The 20108-nt window shown below is 39.6% G+C and overlaps 1 protein-coding gene and 1 pseudogene across 11 annotated transcripts in view; one reads left to right on the top strand and one right to left on the bottom strand.

Moving 5' to 3' along the window:
• MAGI2 (membrane associated guanylate kinase, WW and PDZ domain containing 2) overlaps positions 1–20108 on the top strand; it is a 1136189-nt gene that overhangs the window by 648111 nt on the left and 467970 nt on the right. The window lies entirely within an intron of this gene.
• LOC141135971 (U2 spliceosomal RNA) lies at positions 3085–3188 on the bottom strand (annotated as a pseudogene).

The raw sequence follows: 20108 nt of genomic DNA on the forward strand, positions 1-20108 counted from the left end.
GGGTCTGCATGGTGTAAATTGCACCCCATGGAGGTGCAGTATACAGTACATGTTTTTCAAGAACCCACAATTTTCTTTCCCGCATTGGTTTAGTGTTAGGTTATTTTGAAACATTCAGGCATATTATTTCTATAGACATTCTGGCTAAGGGTATGTCAGACCATTCCCCCTTGATGGCCACCCTTGGGAATATTTCTACAGGGCCTGGTTGGGCTCTGTGGAAACTTAATCCATTTTGGCTTCAGATAATCACTACCTATAAATCTGTACAAAACGCTGTGACTTCTTTCTTAGAAATTAATTTAAACACCACCCCTCTTATGACTGCGTGGGATACCATGAAGGCCTATTTAAGAGGCCTTCTTATTAAAGAAATTAGAATGGTTAAAACCAACAGTAGGAGGGAGAAAAATCAAGAAAATTAGTGGGTCATTACGGCCGAGACGGCCTATGTTCTAGACCAGGGCTCAAAATTTCAAGTCCTGAGCTACTAGCAAGGCCTTAAGAGTTACCCACCCCCAGTTGCCCCACCAACCCCTACCCTGCCCTACTGCTAATTCCACCCTTAAACATGCCCTCATAAATTATCTCATGAAATGACACTGTTAAAAGTTTTGTGCAGAAATAAATTACAAAAATAAATATTAACAACAACTTTAACAATATTAAAAAAAATGAAAACCAATGAATGACACTTTCACTGATTTAGGATGCAGGGAGACTCCACACTCGCCCTCAGCTTATTTCCACTCGGCTAATGCGAGCAGGCAAAATTTTGGAAATTTTGAGGGCTGTTCTAGACTCAACTTCTGGAAACGTTTTGTCTGGGACAGAGGCACAGTCATATCTTTTCCTCCTGTTCCTATCTTGGGCAGTATAGTTTGAGCAAATACTACTAAGGGTCTAATTTCTAGGGTATATACGCAATTGCTACCATAACTGCTTTCTGATTTTATTATTCCATGTAGGCAAAGATGGGAGGCAGATACTGATTGTACAGCTTGCTTTAATATCTCCTACTCATAGAGTGACTCAACTTTTTATTCTGTGTAGTGCTTATCGTACCCCGGAGCTGCTGCTTAGGGTAAGCAGGAGAGAAAATTCTGAATGCACAAGATGTGCTCGATCTTCTGGCTCCTTTATGCATCTGTTCTGGATATGTCCAAAGTTATTTCAGTATTGGCAGGAAGTGTTAGATATGTTAAATTCTGTATGACACTGTGCCAATTTCACATCCCGTCCTATGCCTTCTACGATATGTAAATTCCAACAACCTGCATTATGATCAAGCAGTGGCTATTATGATATCACTTTTTATAGCTTGCAAATTGATAGCTTCTCGTTGGGTATCACCTAACCCTCTTACCCTTGGGGACTGGATCCGGGAAATGTATCAACATGTAATGTTTGAAAAATATACTTATGTTCAATGCAAGGCTTCTAAGAAATTTGAAAAGATATGGAGAAAATGGATAGAGGCATCACATTCTAATTTTAGTTTCAATCCATAATAAATGTTGGGTATGTTTTAAGCAGAGGGGGATGGCCTATAACAGAGAAGTTCTTTATACACTATCTGCTCTGGAGTCTTTTTGAATAGTTCTGAATATTTTATAATATCTTTGATTATTGTTGGAAAACTAGATGATAGTTAATCAAATGTACTGATGCTGATATTGTTTAGTATGGTAATTTGAGCTTGGCTCGAATGGTCTTTTCTGTTCTTTTTTATATCTGTTATTAAAAACTCTGATAAAAGGAGTGCATTTGTCATCACTAATCATCAACACACTTATTTGAAATCAGTTTTCCAGCACCGGGATAACTTTTTCTTTGCTATGTTTATAGAGTACAAAATGCTGCAAGATTTGCCTGTAAAAACGTTCAACTCTTACATGGGTATTTCCACATTTATTTTAGTTGTAAAGACTATTTACTTTTACAAGCGGCTGAGAATATATATATATATCTTAATCCACTATGAATGAGTGCCATTTTTTTTTTTTGTTTTTTTGTTTTTTAAAGTCTATGGCGTGCATAACACACCCAAAAAACTTCACCCGGTGCCAAAAAAAATGTGCACACACATAAAGAGTGGTCACAAAAAAGTGCAACAGGTACACAGGCGTGCCAATTCCCTGATCCCCGGGGCGTTAAGCTCCAGACGGGGACAAAGGTACTTTACAATGGTCTATGTGGCCGAAACCCGACAGACCCCATTCTCTGGAGGGCCTCCCGAGACAGGACCCACCCAAGTACTAGGTGGGGCTCCCCCGAAGGGAGACCCCATGAGAGAGGGCGAACTAAGCCAGAAGGCCATGTCCACCCCTTCCCAAGACTTTCAGGACTGGCCCAAGGACCCGCATCCTTACTCATCACACAGTGAGACAACCATCTACAAACACAAAAGGACAAAACGTGACAAACATAGGCATCAAATAAATAAAATAAATAAAAAGAAAGTGGGGAAGGGATAGTGAAGAGGAGAGTGAAAAAGGTGGCCATTGTGTAAAACAATGACCAGGCCTTCTGGCCAGGAATAAAAAATTCCTCTGGTCCCAGCCAAAAGGCCCAAGAGGCAGGTGCTAAAAAAGCGTGTTCTATGGTGCAGTGACCGTGGTGCCTCAAATCAAAGTGACTGCCACTCACAGTGATTATTTGGCACCCCTGGACTGCCACTCCAGGGGCATATACTCCATAGGCTTTCAAGATCAACCCTGGCCCACAGCAGCCCCCACCGCAGACAGAAAAGGCATGAAGTTCAGGGAGCTTGGTGAGAGCCCTTATCACCGTCACTCCCATCCCTCCTTCCAATTTCACATTCGGGTAGATACTAACCCCTCCCCCCACCAGCAAAAGGGGAGTAAGCGTTCTCTTCCCGAATAACTGTCCATAGCTAGAGCTACCACAATCCAGGCCAGAAGGCCAGGGACCTGACCCTCCGGCCAGACCAAAATGCAGCACCCATCCTCACCAGGAGCACCCTTCCAGACGGCCCAGACTCAACCATTGGCCGGTCCCCAGTATCTATCGGGCAACTCGGCATAGTCTCTGCTGATAACTGCCCTTCTAGGCACTATAACCATTGGATTTGATGGCCTCCCCAACGAAAGTGACACAGCGCCTCCTCTGGAAACTGATAAGAACAGATACTACACTTGATCTTAGCCTAAAGGCCGTGAGAATATTTTGCAGAAAATATGTTTTCAAGACATTTAATAGAACACAATGCAGATTAAAGTGGTCCAGTAATTCCAATTGAGGCTTAGTTGTGGAGAGTGACTTCTTTCCAGCTTCCTTGCTTCTAGGTGTTCCCCTACTATTTACTGTAAAGCATGGGTACTCAACCAATGGCCCTCCAACTGTTGCTGAACTACAAGTCCCATCATGCCTCTGCCTTTGGGAGTCATGCTTGCAACTGTCAGCAGCATGCAATGGCTCATGGGACTTGTAGTTACACAAAGCTGGAGGTTGAGCACCCATGCTGTAAAGCTTGATGAATGAACAGGGTCCATGCTCCAGAAGATGCTATTTGCCACAAAATGCATAAGGTGGAGTGTAAGTTTGTGATGTTATCACACTCTGTGAACCCGATTCACGTATATGATGTTTTTATTGCTTTTTTAACAATGTTACTTGGTTTAAATAAATGAAAACCATTTTTTATCAGGTTTACACTTTGTGATTCATCTTTTAATTATTAAACACTGTTGAACCGGAGGGTGATCTGTGAGTCCTGACCTGAAGTAGAGATTGTGGGCTGCTCTGTTGTGGAAGCCTGGCCATATAACAAGCTTGTTTTGACTGTTCTGTAATAGGGGGTCAAAGCATTCTGGTAAGCAGGAGCCATTTAGTGTTTGGTGGAGGTTCCCATTGTTGTATGAATATATGAAGGCACTTGCTGAAGATTTCACCCTGTTCACATTTGGCACTTTATTGAAGTTTTTCTTTTCACTTTCATTGGACTTTATTTATTGATATAATTGAGTTAATTAGTGTGTTATTTATAATTTGCACTATATTGTATATGCACAGCACTTTTGTATGTTAGTTGCTGTGACCAATGTATATCTGTTGGTGTGCTTGCTGTATATTTTTGTTTCATTTTCACTTTTAGTGCAGTTACAAGATTTTCTCAAGTAATTAAACAATCTGCCTCCATTGTGTACAGAGGACAGAGTACTGCCAGTTTGACCTCCAGGGATGTTGGGTGATATGTGCTTACAATGGATATTTCTTACAGCCACTAATTTGATGCTGTCACATAGTTTTACCTACTTTCACTTAGACCCTGCTGTTAAAGATTTTAGCAGATTAAGCCAGGCTGGATGCATAATTGTACTGCTTGGTACATTTAGCAGTTGTGGGCATAGCAAGTGTGTACAACGCAACATAAAGAAGACTGTTATTGTAAATTGCCTCTTTATCTTTGCATCATTTCCTGACAACAGTCTGTTAAGTATGTCAGACCAAGAGACCCAGAGCTACTATCAGTGTATGTTCCTTTGTAAATGTAAGCTGCACATTACACTGGAGAAAGAAAACAATTCAAATATGCTTCTTCTGTAATTATGTCTTATGTGTCATCTCCGTAGAAACCTAACTACATTTCCTGATGGGAACATTTAGCTAACTATGCCTAATAGGAAAGACAAAAGACTTTAACTGCAGAACTAGTCAAATCAACAGTATTGTTGTGTAAATGAATGCATGTGGTCTGGTAGAGATGCTTGAGAAGTACAGTAAATGCATTTAAAGTGCAAAGTAGGTCCATAAACCTTCTATCACAGTCTTAATAATTTGGGCTGATTTCAAAAAATAGTGGTAATATACCATGACCCATAGTATTCAGTTAGAAATCAAATTCTAGTAGTTGTATGTAATGAAATAAATTACAAGTTGTCTGTGGAACCAAGAGAAAGAAGCCAGCAGCACAGGGAGGATCTTAAATAGTGGAACTTTATTGTAATGAACAGCAAATGTGAGTTCCCACCTTGGACCTCCTCCTCTGACATTTTACACAAAATTGGGACTAAATGATTGATTGCATTAGAGGAGGAGGACCCAGGTAGGACTTCATGTTTTCTGTTTGTTACAATAAAGTTTTCCTTTCCAGGATTTTCACAGTGTGTCTCTGGCTTCTTTCTCTTGGATCCACAGATAGACTTGGGCAGGGATGAGCTCCTGCCTGGTTTCCGTACATGACAGGACAAGGGATTGACCCAGCATACGGGACTTAAGAGCAGCAGATAATATTTTTTTTTCAAATGACAATTTATCTCTGTCATGGGCTATAGCAGGTCATTACAATGCGTATTAAGAAAGCTGGTTTAAAAATAAAGAAATATTTTAAGCTATTTAATACCCTTTTAACTTTCACTATAACAAAACCCTAGTGCAGTTCTATTCTAGCAATTGTACAGTAAGTAAAATTGTCTTGTGTTTTCAGCAGTATTCCTTTTTGGTATTTAGTGAAGGTTTCCCCAAGAAAATTGTTGATAGTGATTTTCTTATTTTTACTTGTACAATATTTCCATGGTAATATTTCATAGACAAACTTCTTTTTTATCCCTTAGAATGTATCTGTATGTCAGATTGTACAGTCAGCTCCCTCACTGAACAGAGACTGCAGCAACATTATTATAGGTTAGGCAACCAACAGAGCACTTTATTTCCATATAGGTGCTTGAAGCTCCGGAGTTTAACTGTTGCTGGAGGGTATAGGTGCACCATTCAGCCCCACTGCTAGTAGTATGTCAAACACTAATGCCCCATACACACGGTCGGACTTTGTTCGGACATTCCGACAACAAAATCCTAGGATTTTTTCAGACGGATGTTGGCTCAAACTTGTCTTGCATACACACGGTCACACAAAGTTGTCGGAAAATCCGATCATTCTGAACGCGGTGATGTAAAACACGTACGTCGGGACTATAAACGGGGCAGTGGCCAATAGCTTTCATCTCTTTATTTATTCTGAGCATGCGTGGCACTTTGTCCGTCGGATTTGTGTACACACGATCGGAATTTCCGACACGGAGATTGTTGTCGGGAAAATTTTATATCCTGCTCTCAAACTTTGTGTGTCGGAAAATCCGATGGAAAATGTGTGATGAAGCCTACACACGGTCGGAATTTCCGACAACAAGGTCCTATTACACATTTTCCGTCGGAAAATCCAACCGTGTGTACAGGGCATTAGAGTCTGACTGCTACTGCGGCTGGACGGGGCAGGGCATGGACCTAGCGGTATGTACGTTTAGAGCTGTTTGCACCCAGGAACAAATGCCAAGAACGCAAGCAGTCTGTGTTTTAGACATTCATCCCTAGGCACATATTGCTGTAAACAAAAGTACCATTGCGTACACCACTCAGCCCCATCCAGCTGAAGCAGCTTTCAGACTCATAGAGTTTGACAGGCTACTGGCAGCATAGCTGGAGTGTGTGCCTATTGCCTCTACAAAAGGATAAAGACAGAGCATCATGCAGCAGGGCTAAACACTCAGTGTGCATGAGGCTTTATGGCTACCAACATTTCTAAATCAACTTGGCATGGTAACACATATGCAGATTGTTAACATGATTTAAAATAAGCCAATTACAAGTACATATTTATCATAAATACTATAAATCCTATATTATAATTAAATATACTACATATGTAAGGTATACTATCAAAATGATATACAGTATAACCTTGGATTGCAAGCATAATTCGTTCCAGAAACATGCTTGTAATCCAAAGCATTTGTATATCAATGTAAATTTCCCCATAAGAAATAATGGAAACTCAGATGATTCATTTCACAACCATTTATTAATAGGTCTTTCAGTTTATAGTCCATATAAAAAGATTATAGCAATGTGATAGGTTTTGTAACCATAAAATGTCCATCCACAAATGGCACCCTCCACAAGGGAATTAGAAGCAAAATCCAGCAGGAGCTACAGAGTATAAAAGAGAAGAGAGGCGCATCTAAGTGTAGAAATATGATTACATTTAACCACTTCAGCCCCAAAAGGATTTACCCCCTTCCTGACCAGAGCACTTTTTGCGATATGGCACTGCGTCACTTCAACTGACAATTGCATGGTCGTGCGACATTGCACCCAAACAAAATTGACGTCCTTTTTTTCTCACAAATAGAGCTTTCTTTTGGTGGTATTTGATCACTTCTGCAGTTTTAATTTTTTGCGCTATAAACAAAAAAAGAGCAACAAATTTTGAAAAAAAAAGCAATATTTTTTACTTTTTGCTATAATAAATATCCCCAAAAAATATATAAAAAAACAAATTTCTTTCTCAGTTTAGGCCGATATGTATTCTTCTACATAAAAAAAATAAATAAATCGCAATAAGCGTATATTGGTTGGTTTGCGCAAAAGTTATAGCGTCTACAAAATAGGGGATAGATTTATGCCATTTTTATTATTATTTTTTTTTATTAGTAATGGCGGCGATCTGCGATTTTTAGCGGACACATCGGACACTTTTGACACTATTTTGGAACCATTGTCATTTATACAGCGATCAATGCAATAAAAATGCACTGATTACTGTGTAAATGACACTGACAGGGAAGGGGTTAAACACTGGGGAGTGATCAAGGGGTTAAGTGTGTCCTAGGGAGTGACTGTGGGGTGGGCTACCACTGACATGACAGCAATCACTGCTCCCGATTACAGGGGGCAGTAGATCTCTATCATGTCACTAGGCAGAACAGGGAAATGCCTTGTTTACATAGGCATCTCCCCGTTCTGCTGCTCTGTGCCACGATCGTGGGCCCCGGCGGACTTCGAGTCCCGCGGGTGTGGTCACGGAGTATGCGGCGGGCGCGTGTGCCCACAATGGCGCGATTTAAAGGGGATGTACTTGTACGCTCATTTGCCCAGCCGTGCCATTGTGCCGACATACATTGTCATGAGCTGGTCGGCATGTGGTTAATGAAGGTACAACATTTAGCAACTCACATGGTTGATGATTAAAACAGACATATCTATGTAAGCTTTCGGGGTAAAGCTGTCCACATAGACCCTCCTCCGCACCACTGGATTTCACCCCTGTCAGTCTGCAATCGTGACTGGGAAGACGTCCCTGCAGTAGAGCGATCTGAAAGCGAGGCTTGAAGCGCAGTGTCGAAGGATGACGTTGATAGCAGAGGGCGATCTATGTGGACAGCTTTACCCCGGATGCCTGCATACTTAGATGTGCCTGTTTTAATCATCAGCCATGTGAGTTGCTAAATGTTGTACCTTCATTAAATATAACCATATTGCTACACTTAGAGGCGCCTCTCTTCCATTTTATACTGACAGTTGTGACGTGACACTACTTGAATATCAAGACATCGCTTGTTTATCAAGTCATAATTTATTGAAACATTTGCTTGTCTTGCAAAACACTCTCAAACCAAGTTACTCTCAAACCAAGGTTTTACTATATATATATATATATATATATATATATACACACATATACAGTATCTCACAAAAGTGAGTACACCCCTCACATTTTTGTACATATTTTATTATAACTTTTCATGTGACAACACTGAAGAAATTACACTTTGCTGCAATGTAAAGTAGTGAGTGTACAGCTTGTATAACAGTGTAAATTTGCTGTGCCCTCAAAATAACTCAACTCACAGCCATTAATGTCTAAACCAATGGCAGCAAAAGTGAGTACCCCCTAAGTGAAAATGTCCAAATTGGGCCCAATTAGCCATTTTTACTCCCCGGTGTCATGTGACTCATTAGTGTTACAAGGTCTCGAGTGTGAATGGGGAGCAAGTCTGTTATACAGGGCTTTAACAGGACTGGTTTTACAGGCCTCGCCATGGTCGACTAAAGAAGTTGAGTGCATGTGCTCAGCATCATATACAGAGGTTGTCTTTGGTAAATAGACGTATGAGTGCTGCCAGAATTGCTGCCGAGGTTGAAGGGATGGGAAGTCAGCCTTTAAGTGCTCAGACCATACGCCGCACACTGCATCAAATTGGTCTGCATGGCTGTCATTCCAGAAGAAAGCCTCTTCTAAAGATGATGCACAAGTAAGCCCGCAAACAGTTTGCTTAAGACAAGCAGACTAAGGACATGGATTACTGGAACCATGTCCCGTGGTCTGATGAGACCAATATAAACTTATTTGGTTCAGATGGTGTCAAGCGTGTGTCACGGCAACCAGGTGAGGAGTACAAAGACAAGTGTGTCTTGCCTACAGTCAAGCATGGTGGAGGGATTGTCATGGTCTGGGGGTGTATGAGTGTTGCCAGCCTTGGGGAGCTACAGTTCATTGAGGGAACCATGAATGCCAACATGTACTGTGACAAGATCCCCTCCCTTCAGAGACTGGGTCGCAGGGCAGTATTCCAACAAGATAATGACCTCAAACACCAAATGATCAAACCTCTAAGATGACCACTGCCTTGCTAAAGAAGCTGAGGGTAAAGGTGATGGACTGGTCAAGCCTGTCTCCAGACCTGAATTCTATTGAGCATCTGTGGGGCATCCTCAAACGGAAGGTGGAGGAGCGCAAGGTCTCTAACATCCACCAGCTCCGTGATGCCGTTGTGGATGAGTGGAAGAGGACTACAGTGGCAACCTGTGAAGCTCTGGTGAACTCCATGCCCAAGAGGGTTAAGGCAGTGCTGGAAAATAATGGTGGCCACACAAAATATTGACAATTTTGGCCCAATTTGGACATTTTCACTTAGGGGTGTACTCACTTTGGTTGCCAGCAGTTTAGACATTAATGGCTGTGTGTTGAGTTATTTTGAGGGAACAGCAAATCTACACTGTTATTCAAGCTGTACACTCACTGCTTTACATTGTAGCAAAGTGTAATTTATTCAGTGTTGTCACATGAAAAGATAGAATAAAATATTTACAAAAAATGTGAGGGGTGTACTCACTTTTGTGAGATACTGTGTTTATATATATATATATATATATATATATATATATACACACACACACACAACACACACACACACACACTATATTGTCAAAAATATTGGTACACCTGCATTTACACGCACATAAACCTTAATGGCATCCCACTCTTAGTCTGTAGGGTTCAATATTGAGTTGGCCCACCCTTTGCAGCTATAAAAGCTTTAACTCTTCTGGGAGGGCTGTCCTCAAGATTTAGGAGTGTGTCTATGGGAATGTTTGACCATTCTTCCAGAAGCGCATTTGTGAGGTCAGGCACTAACGTTGGAACGAGAAGTCCTGGCTCACCCCAAAGGTTGTGGTCAGGACTCTGTGCAAGCCAGTCAAGTTTCTCCACTCCAAACTCGCTCATCCATGTGTTTATGGACCTTGCTTTGTGCACTGGTGTGCAGTCATGTTGGAACAGCAAGGGGCCATCCCCAAACTGTTCCCACAAAATTGTCCAAAATGTCTTGATGTGCTGATGCCTTAAGAGTTCCCTTCACTGGAACTAAGGGGCCAAGCCCAACCCCTGAAAAACAAACCCACACCATAATCCCCCTCCACCAAATGATTTGGACAGAATGCACAAAGCAAGGTCCATAAAGACATGAATGAGCCGGCTAGGGGTGGAGGAACTTGACTGGCCTGTACAGAGTCCTGACCTAAATCTAATAGAACACCTTTGGGATAAATTATAGTGGAAATTGTGAGCCAGGCCTCCTCGTCCACCATCAGTGCCCGACCTCACAAATGCTCTTCTGGAAGAATGGTCAAGGTTTAGACACACTCCTAAACCTTGTGGACAACTTTTCCATAAGAGTAGAAGCTATACCTGCAAAGGGTGGCTGACTCCATATTGAGCCCTACGAACTAAGACTTGGATGCCCTTAAAGTTCATGAGCGTGTAAAGGCAGGAGTCACAATATTTTTGACAATATGGTGTGTGTATATATATATATATATATATATATATATATATATATATATATATATATATCTTGTTCAGAATCTGCAATACCCTTGAATGCCAAATGTAAGGAATTGTAAATATTGCAAGTAATTGCTACACACAGGAATTGTAATCCCTGTTAGATGACATGTACCCCTGTGTACTTGCAAAGTAGCAATAAAAACATATAGTAAATGAAGGCAATTCTTTGGAGCTTTCTGTCATACTACTCACCTCGGAGGAATCAAGTGGAAGACGAATGGTTATGTGATGCTATTTAAACATTTATTCTACTTTGTCAGATAACAGCTGCCTGCAGCACAAACATCCATTTGTTTTCTTCTGCTTGAAGATGAAAAATACATTCATGTTAAATAAGCAATAAGAACCATGCTCGCCAACACTTCCAGCTCAACAATTTGGAAACAATATGCTGAAAAGAAACCCTGCGAGTTAGCCATATCACAAACTGTCACATTAAAATATCGGGCCTTCTCTATTTATTTTGATAAACTAAATTCAAACCCTGAATGCATTTGCCTTTTTAGGTGCTACATAAATGATTTTATATCCTCCCTATAGGAACAGCACTGCATACACATTTTCTGGGGGCATCCTATTAACACGCTTGGTAAAATGAACCTTGGCGCATTTTATTTTTTGCAGGGAAAGTGTTTTTTGATTTTTCTAATTTCCCTGTATGTGAATAAATGTTTGAATGGGTTTAGTTCACCAAGAGTAAAAAAATAGCTTTTACTTACTTATTACCCTTTCCCCAGTTTCAAGAGATGGTGCACCTTTGTTTACTACCCATGACACTGCTACAGCAGGGAGGCAGGCTTAGTGGTATAGGGGAATCCAAACATTTATGAAATGTCAGGTAAACTCAGTTTCAATGTCAAATCTGTATCTACTATGGCAACCAATTTATGCAAACATGCTGTGGAGTGCTAGTGAATAATTAATAATGAACAAGGCATGGTTAGATACCTCTAAAATGTTTATGTGGCAGCCCTGGGTATTTAAATTTGAAAAGGAAGACCTGGCCATTTCATACCTGAGGTTGAAAGTGTTTGATGAAGTGAATACGTTGATCCATATCTTGCAGACTGGACCTGATTTCCAAGCCTTAAAGTATATGTCAAGCCAATCTTTTTTCCAATTTTGGATAGAGTAGGGATGGATTAGAACTCTTGATGGGTTTTTACTGTGATCCTAGGCTTACCTTCATGTCCTGCTAACAACAGTTTCACCAGATAGAAAGTGAGGTCAAATATACAACAAGGACAAAACCAGAATTAAGAATCTGACAGGAGTTCAAGCCTTGCCCTACGTGCTTATCTGGTAATACATTGTCCGCAGGACAAGAAATGAGAGTAAATCTCTCCACCAAAGCCCTGGATAGGTAAGAACCTGACAGGTCTTCAACCTAAAACTAGAAATAATGTTTGCCTGGACACACACCTTAAAAAATAATAAATGTATTCAACAGGCCCCCTAATAGTCATAATGGTGGTTGTTCCTGAGCAGATTGCTTTGACATGTCTCTTTTTAATTGTGAAAGAATGGGATATATAATTGTTGAACTGACCTACTGTATAAAGTCTTAAGTTGGCTATGGACGTATTCAAATTCGACCAGTTCAGCATTGATCGGCCAAATTTTGATCTATAACCATCTACCCAACAATCGGCTTCTCTCGAACAGGACTGTTGGAAAATGTTCACTTAATCAGCACATGCAGCCAATAGTCCCTGCTGTCAGAATACAATAGTGCAGCGGGCAGGATTCCTCCATCCGCCTTGAGTGTGTGGATGAGGGAATCTACATGGGGTTTTTTTTTTTGATCAGCCGATTGGCAGCATCATTTAACTCTTTCCTCCACAGTCTTACTGTGTCCGTCCTGCCCTTTTTCATCATTAGATTGCAATTCTTTCTTTCATGCCCACTACTTGCATCAGGGCTGAGGGTAGGAAAAATAAAGAGGCAGAGTGCTGTGAGGTTTTCAGGAATCTATATGCAGCACCCTTCCAACAGCCTTGGTCTGCCTGCATTGCATAGATGAGCACAGAGACCCTGGCTTAATGTCACTGGTTCTAAAATAAGGTATGTAATGAAAATGGAATGGTTCTGTTTAAACATTTCATTACTATATTAATGGCGGGGGGGGGGGTGGCAGGGAATGCAAAGTTAAAGAAGCATAAACATCAGCTTTAAGCTGATCCGCCAGAACATTATTAAGCATTTGTAACCATGTTGTAATACTTAAAGCTTGGTTATACATTCTAAATGTTAGGTAACATTTACGAAGATTGCTGTTCGCTTAAAGCTGGTTGTATGTCTGAACAATACTTTAAAGCCGGACTGCTGAGATTTGATTTTTTGGCATACTTACATTGGTCCAGCTTGGTCCAGTATCTATAGTGTATGTGATATCTAAAGGGAAAGTTGTGATCTTGTGAGCATCTTCCTCTCTGTACATAGCATTCTCTATTTAGATGAAGTGGAGATTGTGACATCACCATTCCTCCACCCAGCCTCATCCAATCAAAGAATGCCATGTGTTCACTGAACAAAATACAAGATGTTCTATGAATTATGGAGATGCTGAGCAAGCGACTTCCTGTGTTTAATGTGCAGACAGCAAGCCGCTCACTACTACTGCAGTGTTTTACAGCATCCCCAGGGTCCCCCAGATTTCAGATATAGTTGTTTAAATCCAGCCAAGCTGCCCAATGTAAGTATGCAAAAAATTGAATTCTTGGAGATTCATTGTTAGGGTTATGTTTTTATCACTGAAAACAACAAATTTGCTCCTGATTTTAAAAGACATTTTTTGTTTCTGTCTGCCTAGAATTTCTTTCAAATTTGTTTGATTTGCTTTGGGCATATGACAGTGTCATTTTGATCAGACACACTTCCCAGGAGATCAGACAGCAGAAACGATGAAAAGCTATGCTTAACCAGTGCCACTCAGTATACAGCATTATTTGTTGGTAGCAGCTGAAATAAGCATACCAGATGCAAATTATTTTATCTATGTGCTGTTCATTGTAGTCTGAACTGTAAGAATCAGCATCTACTTTTATGTTAAAAAAAAAAAATGTTGATATATGGCTAAGTAATGATATGACGTAACTCAAATATGCACAGAGAGCTAAAAAATATCCTTGGTCTGAATACCTATTTAATTAGTGAAATATTAGAAGTTTGGAGGGTTTTTTTTTTGCATTTTAGATGGATTACAAAACATTGACATTTACATTGCAGATCTGTTCTGCCATGAATGGTAAGAATGATATCACAGGTTGCCCCTGAATCAGACAACATTTTAACCTTTCATTTTTTTTTTTGCTCACAACTACTTCTTACTAGCAAAGCTAATGGGGAACGGTGCAAGGATGAAGCATATATAAGCCCAGGCTATCCATATTAACATAAATAATGACTGCAATAAGAGGGCAGAACTTATCACCTGCGATGAGGGGACAGCTAAGTATGTGCTGCTGTGCACTGAAATAGCAGAGAGTTATGCTGTGTACACACGGGCAGACTTTTCGACCAGACTGCTCCGACGGGACGAATCCGTTGGGCAATCCGACCGTGTGTGGGCTTCATCGGACCTGCAGCAGACTTTTTCGGTCGAAAATCAGACAGACTTTAGATTTGGAACATGTTTAAAAAAATCCGCTCGTCTGTATGCTAGTCCGACGGAAGAAAACCGACGCTAGGGCAGCTATTGGCTACTGGCTATCAACTTCCTCATTGTAGTCTGGTCATACGTCATCAGGTCAGAATCCGTCGGACTTTGGTGTGATCATGTGTGCGCAAATCCGTTCTTTCGAAAGTCCGTCGGAAGTCCGTCAAAAGTCCGTTGAAAGACCGTCGGAAAGACCGTCAGACCTTTGATACCGAAAAGTCCGCCCGTGTGTACACGGCATTAGACAAATTGGTGGACAGATACAGCAAAACAGAAGTGTTAGAAAGCATTTCTACCTATAACCACATCACCATACAACAAACCCTAACTATATAATATAATTTTAGGTAACTTTAGAAAGATAGCTGTTGGACTATGGATGGTTGCATGTCTGAAAAGGACTTAGAGTACATACCACATAAGGTGTGATGGATGATTATTCTAGTAGAGTGATTTTAATAACTTTTTACATGGCAACCTGCACTTTAGAGCTTAAAAGATATCATTTGAAACTAATCCAACTTCAAGGTGCATGTCGTTCTACACACTGAGAGGCCAGTTTAAAGGGAAAGTACAGTACTTTGAATTGAATTATATTTGTTATTGTGGTGTTTACATTCAAGAGTAAATATTTATAAGACATTTACACTTGTGCAAGCTTCCCTCCAACATTTACTGTGTTACTAAATATGAAAACATATAAACTAGCTATACATTCACTTAATAAAGAGTGAGGAAGCTGTCACTAAATGTTATACAAAAAAAAGGTTGCAGATGTACAGAAGATAAATGTAGCACAAAAAGAGAGACAAGTATGCTGATGTGCGCTCATACAATCCTTTTCATTTTGCAAAGTTTTTTATACAGAAACTTGATTAATGAAGAGTCAGAAGTGGGATAGACGGATGCAGAGAGCTGGGAAAATAATGATAAAAAAGGGGAATGGTAAAAGCTATTATTAAAGATAGTGATTATTTTAAAAGCAGTTGGAAACAGGTTTTAGTGGCATTGAGCAGGTAACATCTTCATTTATTTACATTTGGGGATGTCCTGGAGATATAATAGGTATTTGGCCAGATCTTTGTCCAAGTCTATATTTGTGAGCTTAAGAACTCATGTCATGAATGGTGAAGGAGAGGGCAATCCCAAAAGATATGTAAGAATTTGCCTTCATCCAAATTGCATCGCTAGCAAATGAAGGTGGAACTAATAAAGAGTTTGTGTAGTTTATGTGCCACCTAGTAAGCAGCTTGTAGCCTGCTTCTTGAAATTTGTTTAATATCAATGCCTTGTGCGCAAAATGTATGATGTCTGGTGTGAGTGTTCTACCTAGGTCAGTTTCTCAAGCAGATATAATTTTACTGAAAGTTGTAAATTTAAAAATATTGAAAATGTCTTTAAAAATGACATTAACATGTTAAATGTAATGCATTTTTAGTGACTGGATATGTATATTCTTAAGAGGAGCTCATTGTGGCTCAGTGTAATTACCTTGACACTCTCTAGACGTCTGTGTTGATGGGCTTTTTTTTTGTGTCAGACAGGTTTTGCATTTAATTTCTATAAGAATGCAAAACCTGCTTAAAAACAGGTCAAATGTAGGTGAGAATGAGGCCAACTGCACGTCAAATGCACCTGTCAATAAATTCTGAATGATTTAAAAAGCGTCTTAACTGTGAGACTGATGCCATTGACATAACACAAAGCCTGCCAACAATGTTACACATTTTGAGGGACTTTCTATCTTTGCAACCAAAGCCCTCTGTCCCTCATTCCTCCCTAGTTGGCTCCTTCTGTGTTCTGACAGATAGACCTCAAATACATTTTTAACTACCAAAAGGAATATACTACTGTAAACCTTTCATGCAACCTCTATGTAGTTGCATTTGATAGAACAACAACTATAAAGAAAAAGCAGCAGTCAAACAAACACTTGTGGGTTTCATCACTCTTTTTTGTGTTACTAATCTTCAAAAACCATGTAACTGGGGATGTGGCAGGGGTAAAATTTGCCTACAGAGTTTCCGTTTGAAGCTGGCCTTCTTTCTCATCTCAGAAAATTGGGAAACTATTTCTCCTTGACTTAAATTTGGAGGAACACTTGAAACCACTACAGGAAGCATGGTCAACAGTGCCATATTCAGAAGCTTAGGTGAATCTGCCATCAGGCATTTTTGGAAAGGATACATAGCAGATGGCAGGAAAGTTGGGTATGCTAAGAGAATTATCCAAAAGTCTGGATTGTGTAAATAGTTGTTAAACTGTTTGCAATGTAGGCAGAGTGTTATTTTTAGTTACCACATTTTTTCCAGCCAAAATCAGTATTCTGAAGCATAAGCCACACAGTAGGAACATTCAGCTTTCTGACTATTTTTACTGTAAATCTATGCAGTCTCGTGACTTTGAATAGATGCCCTGTAGCAGAAAAGTTTGCATGTGCCTAGCCTTAGGCATACCCTCATGACAATGCGTGGGCCCACACTCCCTTTGCTACTCAAATTAAGGGTTTTTTTTGGGGGGGGGGGCAACCGTCGACATTGTGATCACAACCAAGTCCAGGCCCCTGCTTCAGGAGCCTAGACTGCTTTCCACCCACCCTATCCTCCAAAATTTTACAGTCTCTTGTCACAGTATTTAAATTTGGCATAATGGCATAAACAGAGTTGCGGGCAAACAACTCCACAAGGCTGGGGGAAACATTCTTGTAACTGGTGCACTTACACTGCCTAATTCCTACCCTGCTCTTGGTCATGTGATCTGTCAAGCATAGGGGACACATGGAGCAGTATCAATGTGCTGGTTAGGAATGAGCTTCTTTCCTTGCTGCTATTGTCTATTTAAACACTGTAGCACAAAAGAGTAACATTTTGGGTGAGGGGGGAAAGGGTTCATTGTGGGGAAGAAAAACGGGATCTTAAAGGAAGGGCTAAGTGAATTAATGGCACCAGCGATCAAGTTTTTAGCTATGGTTCTGGTACCGGTGATGCTCTCAAGAGGAATATTGCTATACAAAAGATTACCACTTTAGGCTAAATTCTTTCCAGCTGTTTAGCTTTGTCCTTTGAATACAATACAGGTTAATAAAAGATTGCTATGCTGACCTTGCAATTTTAATAAAAACAAAACAAAAATTGCAAGCATGTTCCCAGACTTGATAATATTGTTGTAGTTTTTCCTTTTTTTAGTACAGTGTAGGCATTTCCTCAATGTGCGTTTAGTGTCCGTAGGCGAGATTTAGGAATAACTACTGTAAGCAATGCCAGTGTAGGATGATAATCAACAACAGCAAATGGAGCTGTAGAGAGAACATCTATTACATACTGAGAAAGCTGTGAAAAAGCAGGCTTATTTGTATGAATAATAAGCAGAGGCATATTTTAATCCACTACTTCTTGCAAGAGCATGTTAGTTGCCAGGGGATGTTTTATTCAGGAGCTTTTTTCTTTTACATTTTCTCTTTCAGATTGATGGAAGCAATATTCCATGTTCTTATAACACCAGAGTTTCACGCACAGTTCTAAAGTAGATCTATTCAGGTTTTGTATGTTTTATTAATATTGACAGCAACTTGGCCACATTTTGGAGAAGTGCCTCTGTAAAAAATGCACATCACCTTCAAGTCACTCAGTTAAATTAAAATTAAACTGGATTCTGGCAGCTGATTAGGACGTGGCAGCAAAAAAAAAAACTTTATGGCTGAAAGACCATCAGAGGCATGAATAATCAACAGTTTAGTTAAATACTAAAGTAAACTCTACATGGCAAAAGAGCCAACCTAAATTTGTTTTAAAATGAATTCCATAAATTATATGCTATGACTCCTGTATCAGTGTGAAACCTGTGATAGAGCATATGCTTGCCTTCTGTTTATTAAAGGATTCTCTCGTTTTTTTTGGGGGGGGGGGGTCAGTTTCCTTTCACAATCTGAAGAAAACTGGTATATTTAGTCTCAGTTAGATCTAGTACTGTATATTTACAAACGGTAAACAAGTTCCGCGCACCCCAACTTGTTCTTAACCCCACTGCGCTCCTGTATATGAGTATCTCTAAAAGCTGCCAACTAAAATGAAATAAAACTGAAAAAATTATTTTAATGAAAAAATATTGGCGCTATGTTCACCTCAATAAAGTGATTCCCAATCTACTATACTGCTAATATAGCACATATGTGTGTCCATATAAAGATCCAAATAAATAGAACCAAAATCTAAAGTGACAAAAAAGTGTATATATGGTGATAGCAAATATAAACAAATAAAAGGTAATAAATGCAAACATTTCATGCATAGGTGAAAATCAAAGAGTCCATGCAAAATGAATATTAAATATTCAACACAGAGTTTATTGAAGTACTGTATATGTTGAACATGTGCTTGTGTGACTTGGGAATAACAATTGATTGGGTGGGGTAGGAACTGATGCGAGTAAATACAGCAAGTTGTTACTCATAGGTACAGACTGATCCATAGTATAAAAAGTTAGTAAATGTTAAAAAAAGTTTACAGCAGTTTTCCCCATTGCCATTTTTACTGATTTGCTCAATATTATATTTCTCAATATTTGTTGGAGTACCTTTTAAAGTATATTCTGAAATGCGTTCTATCAATAAGTAAAGGCCAAACAACAAGTTCGGGATCGATGTTATTATTTCTGTCTGCAGCCCAAGTACCCGTGAAATTTCTTATTAATGTGGTGTTTACCATTTCCTCTCTTAATCTGTGAGACACAGGAATATCTGTTTCCCCTCCGGCCTTATCTATTTTCCACATGTCACTCAAGTGTAGCTGAATGTTCAAATGCACAACATACACATTGGCTCAGTCATAAGCGCTACTTAAATGCAGCATTGGTTTTTTCCATTCAGCTCATTTCAGACACCATTACATGATGTTTATGTGTGTTTGAATTTGATTCCTCTGGGAACTCTTGTGTTTTTTATATTACAAAAAGTTAAATTAGTTTTTCTAAGTGTTGCCCTGAATGAGTGAGTGATTGAGTGTATGTGTTGCCTTGCATGACTGTAGTAAGTAAATATTGCAAGGGTCATAATATGAATACTCATATTGTCTATCTGAGGTGCCTCAAAATATGCAGTATAATAAATAAATAACAAGTACAATTATATAGTTGCTTTGTGTATTAAGGACATTTTTTATATAGTGATAACATTTAAAGGCCAACTCGGGAGACTAACATTTTCAAGCATTCAACCAAACCTATAGCTTGCATTTGCTGTTTTTTTAGTTAAGAATTAACCAGTTCAGCCCCGGAAGGATTCACCCCCTTAATGACCAGGCTATTTTTTTGCGATACGGCACTGCGTTACTTTAACTGACAATTGCGCGGGTGTGCAACGCTGTACCCAATCAAAATGTATGTCCTTTTTGGTGGTATTTGATCACCTGTGCGTTTTTTTGTTTTTGTTTTTTGTTTTTTGCGCTATAAACTAAGAATAGGGCAACACTTTTGAAAAAAAAAAACAATATTTTTTACTTTCTGCTATAAAACATATCCAATAAAAAA

This window comes from Aquarana catesbeiana, linkage group LG03, assembly GCF_042186555.1.
Source record: "Aquarana catesbeiana isolate 2022-GZ linkage group LG03, ASM4218655v1, whole genome shotgun sequence".
Classification (NCBI taxonomy): domain Eukaryota; kingdom Metazoa; phylum Chordata; class Amphibia; order Anura; family Ranidae; genus Aquarana; species Aquarana catesbeiana.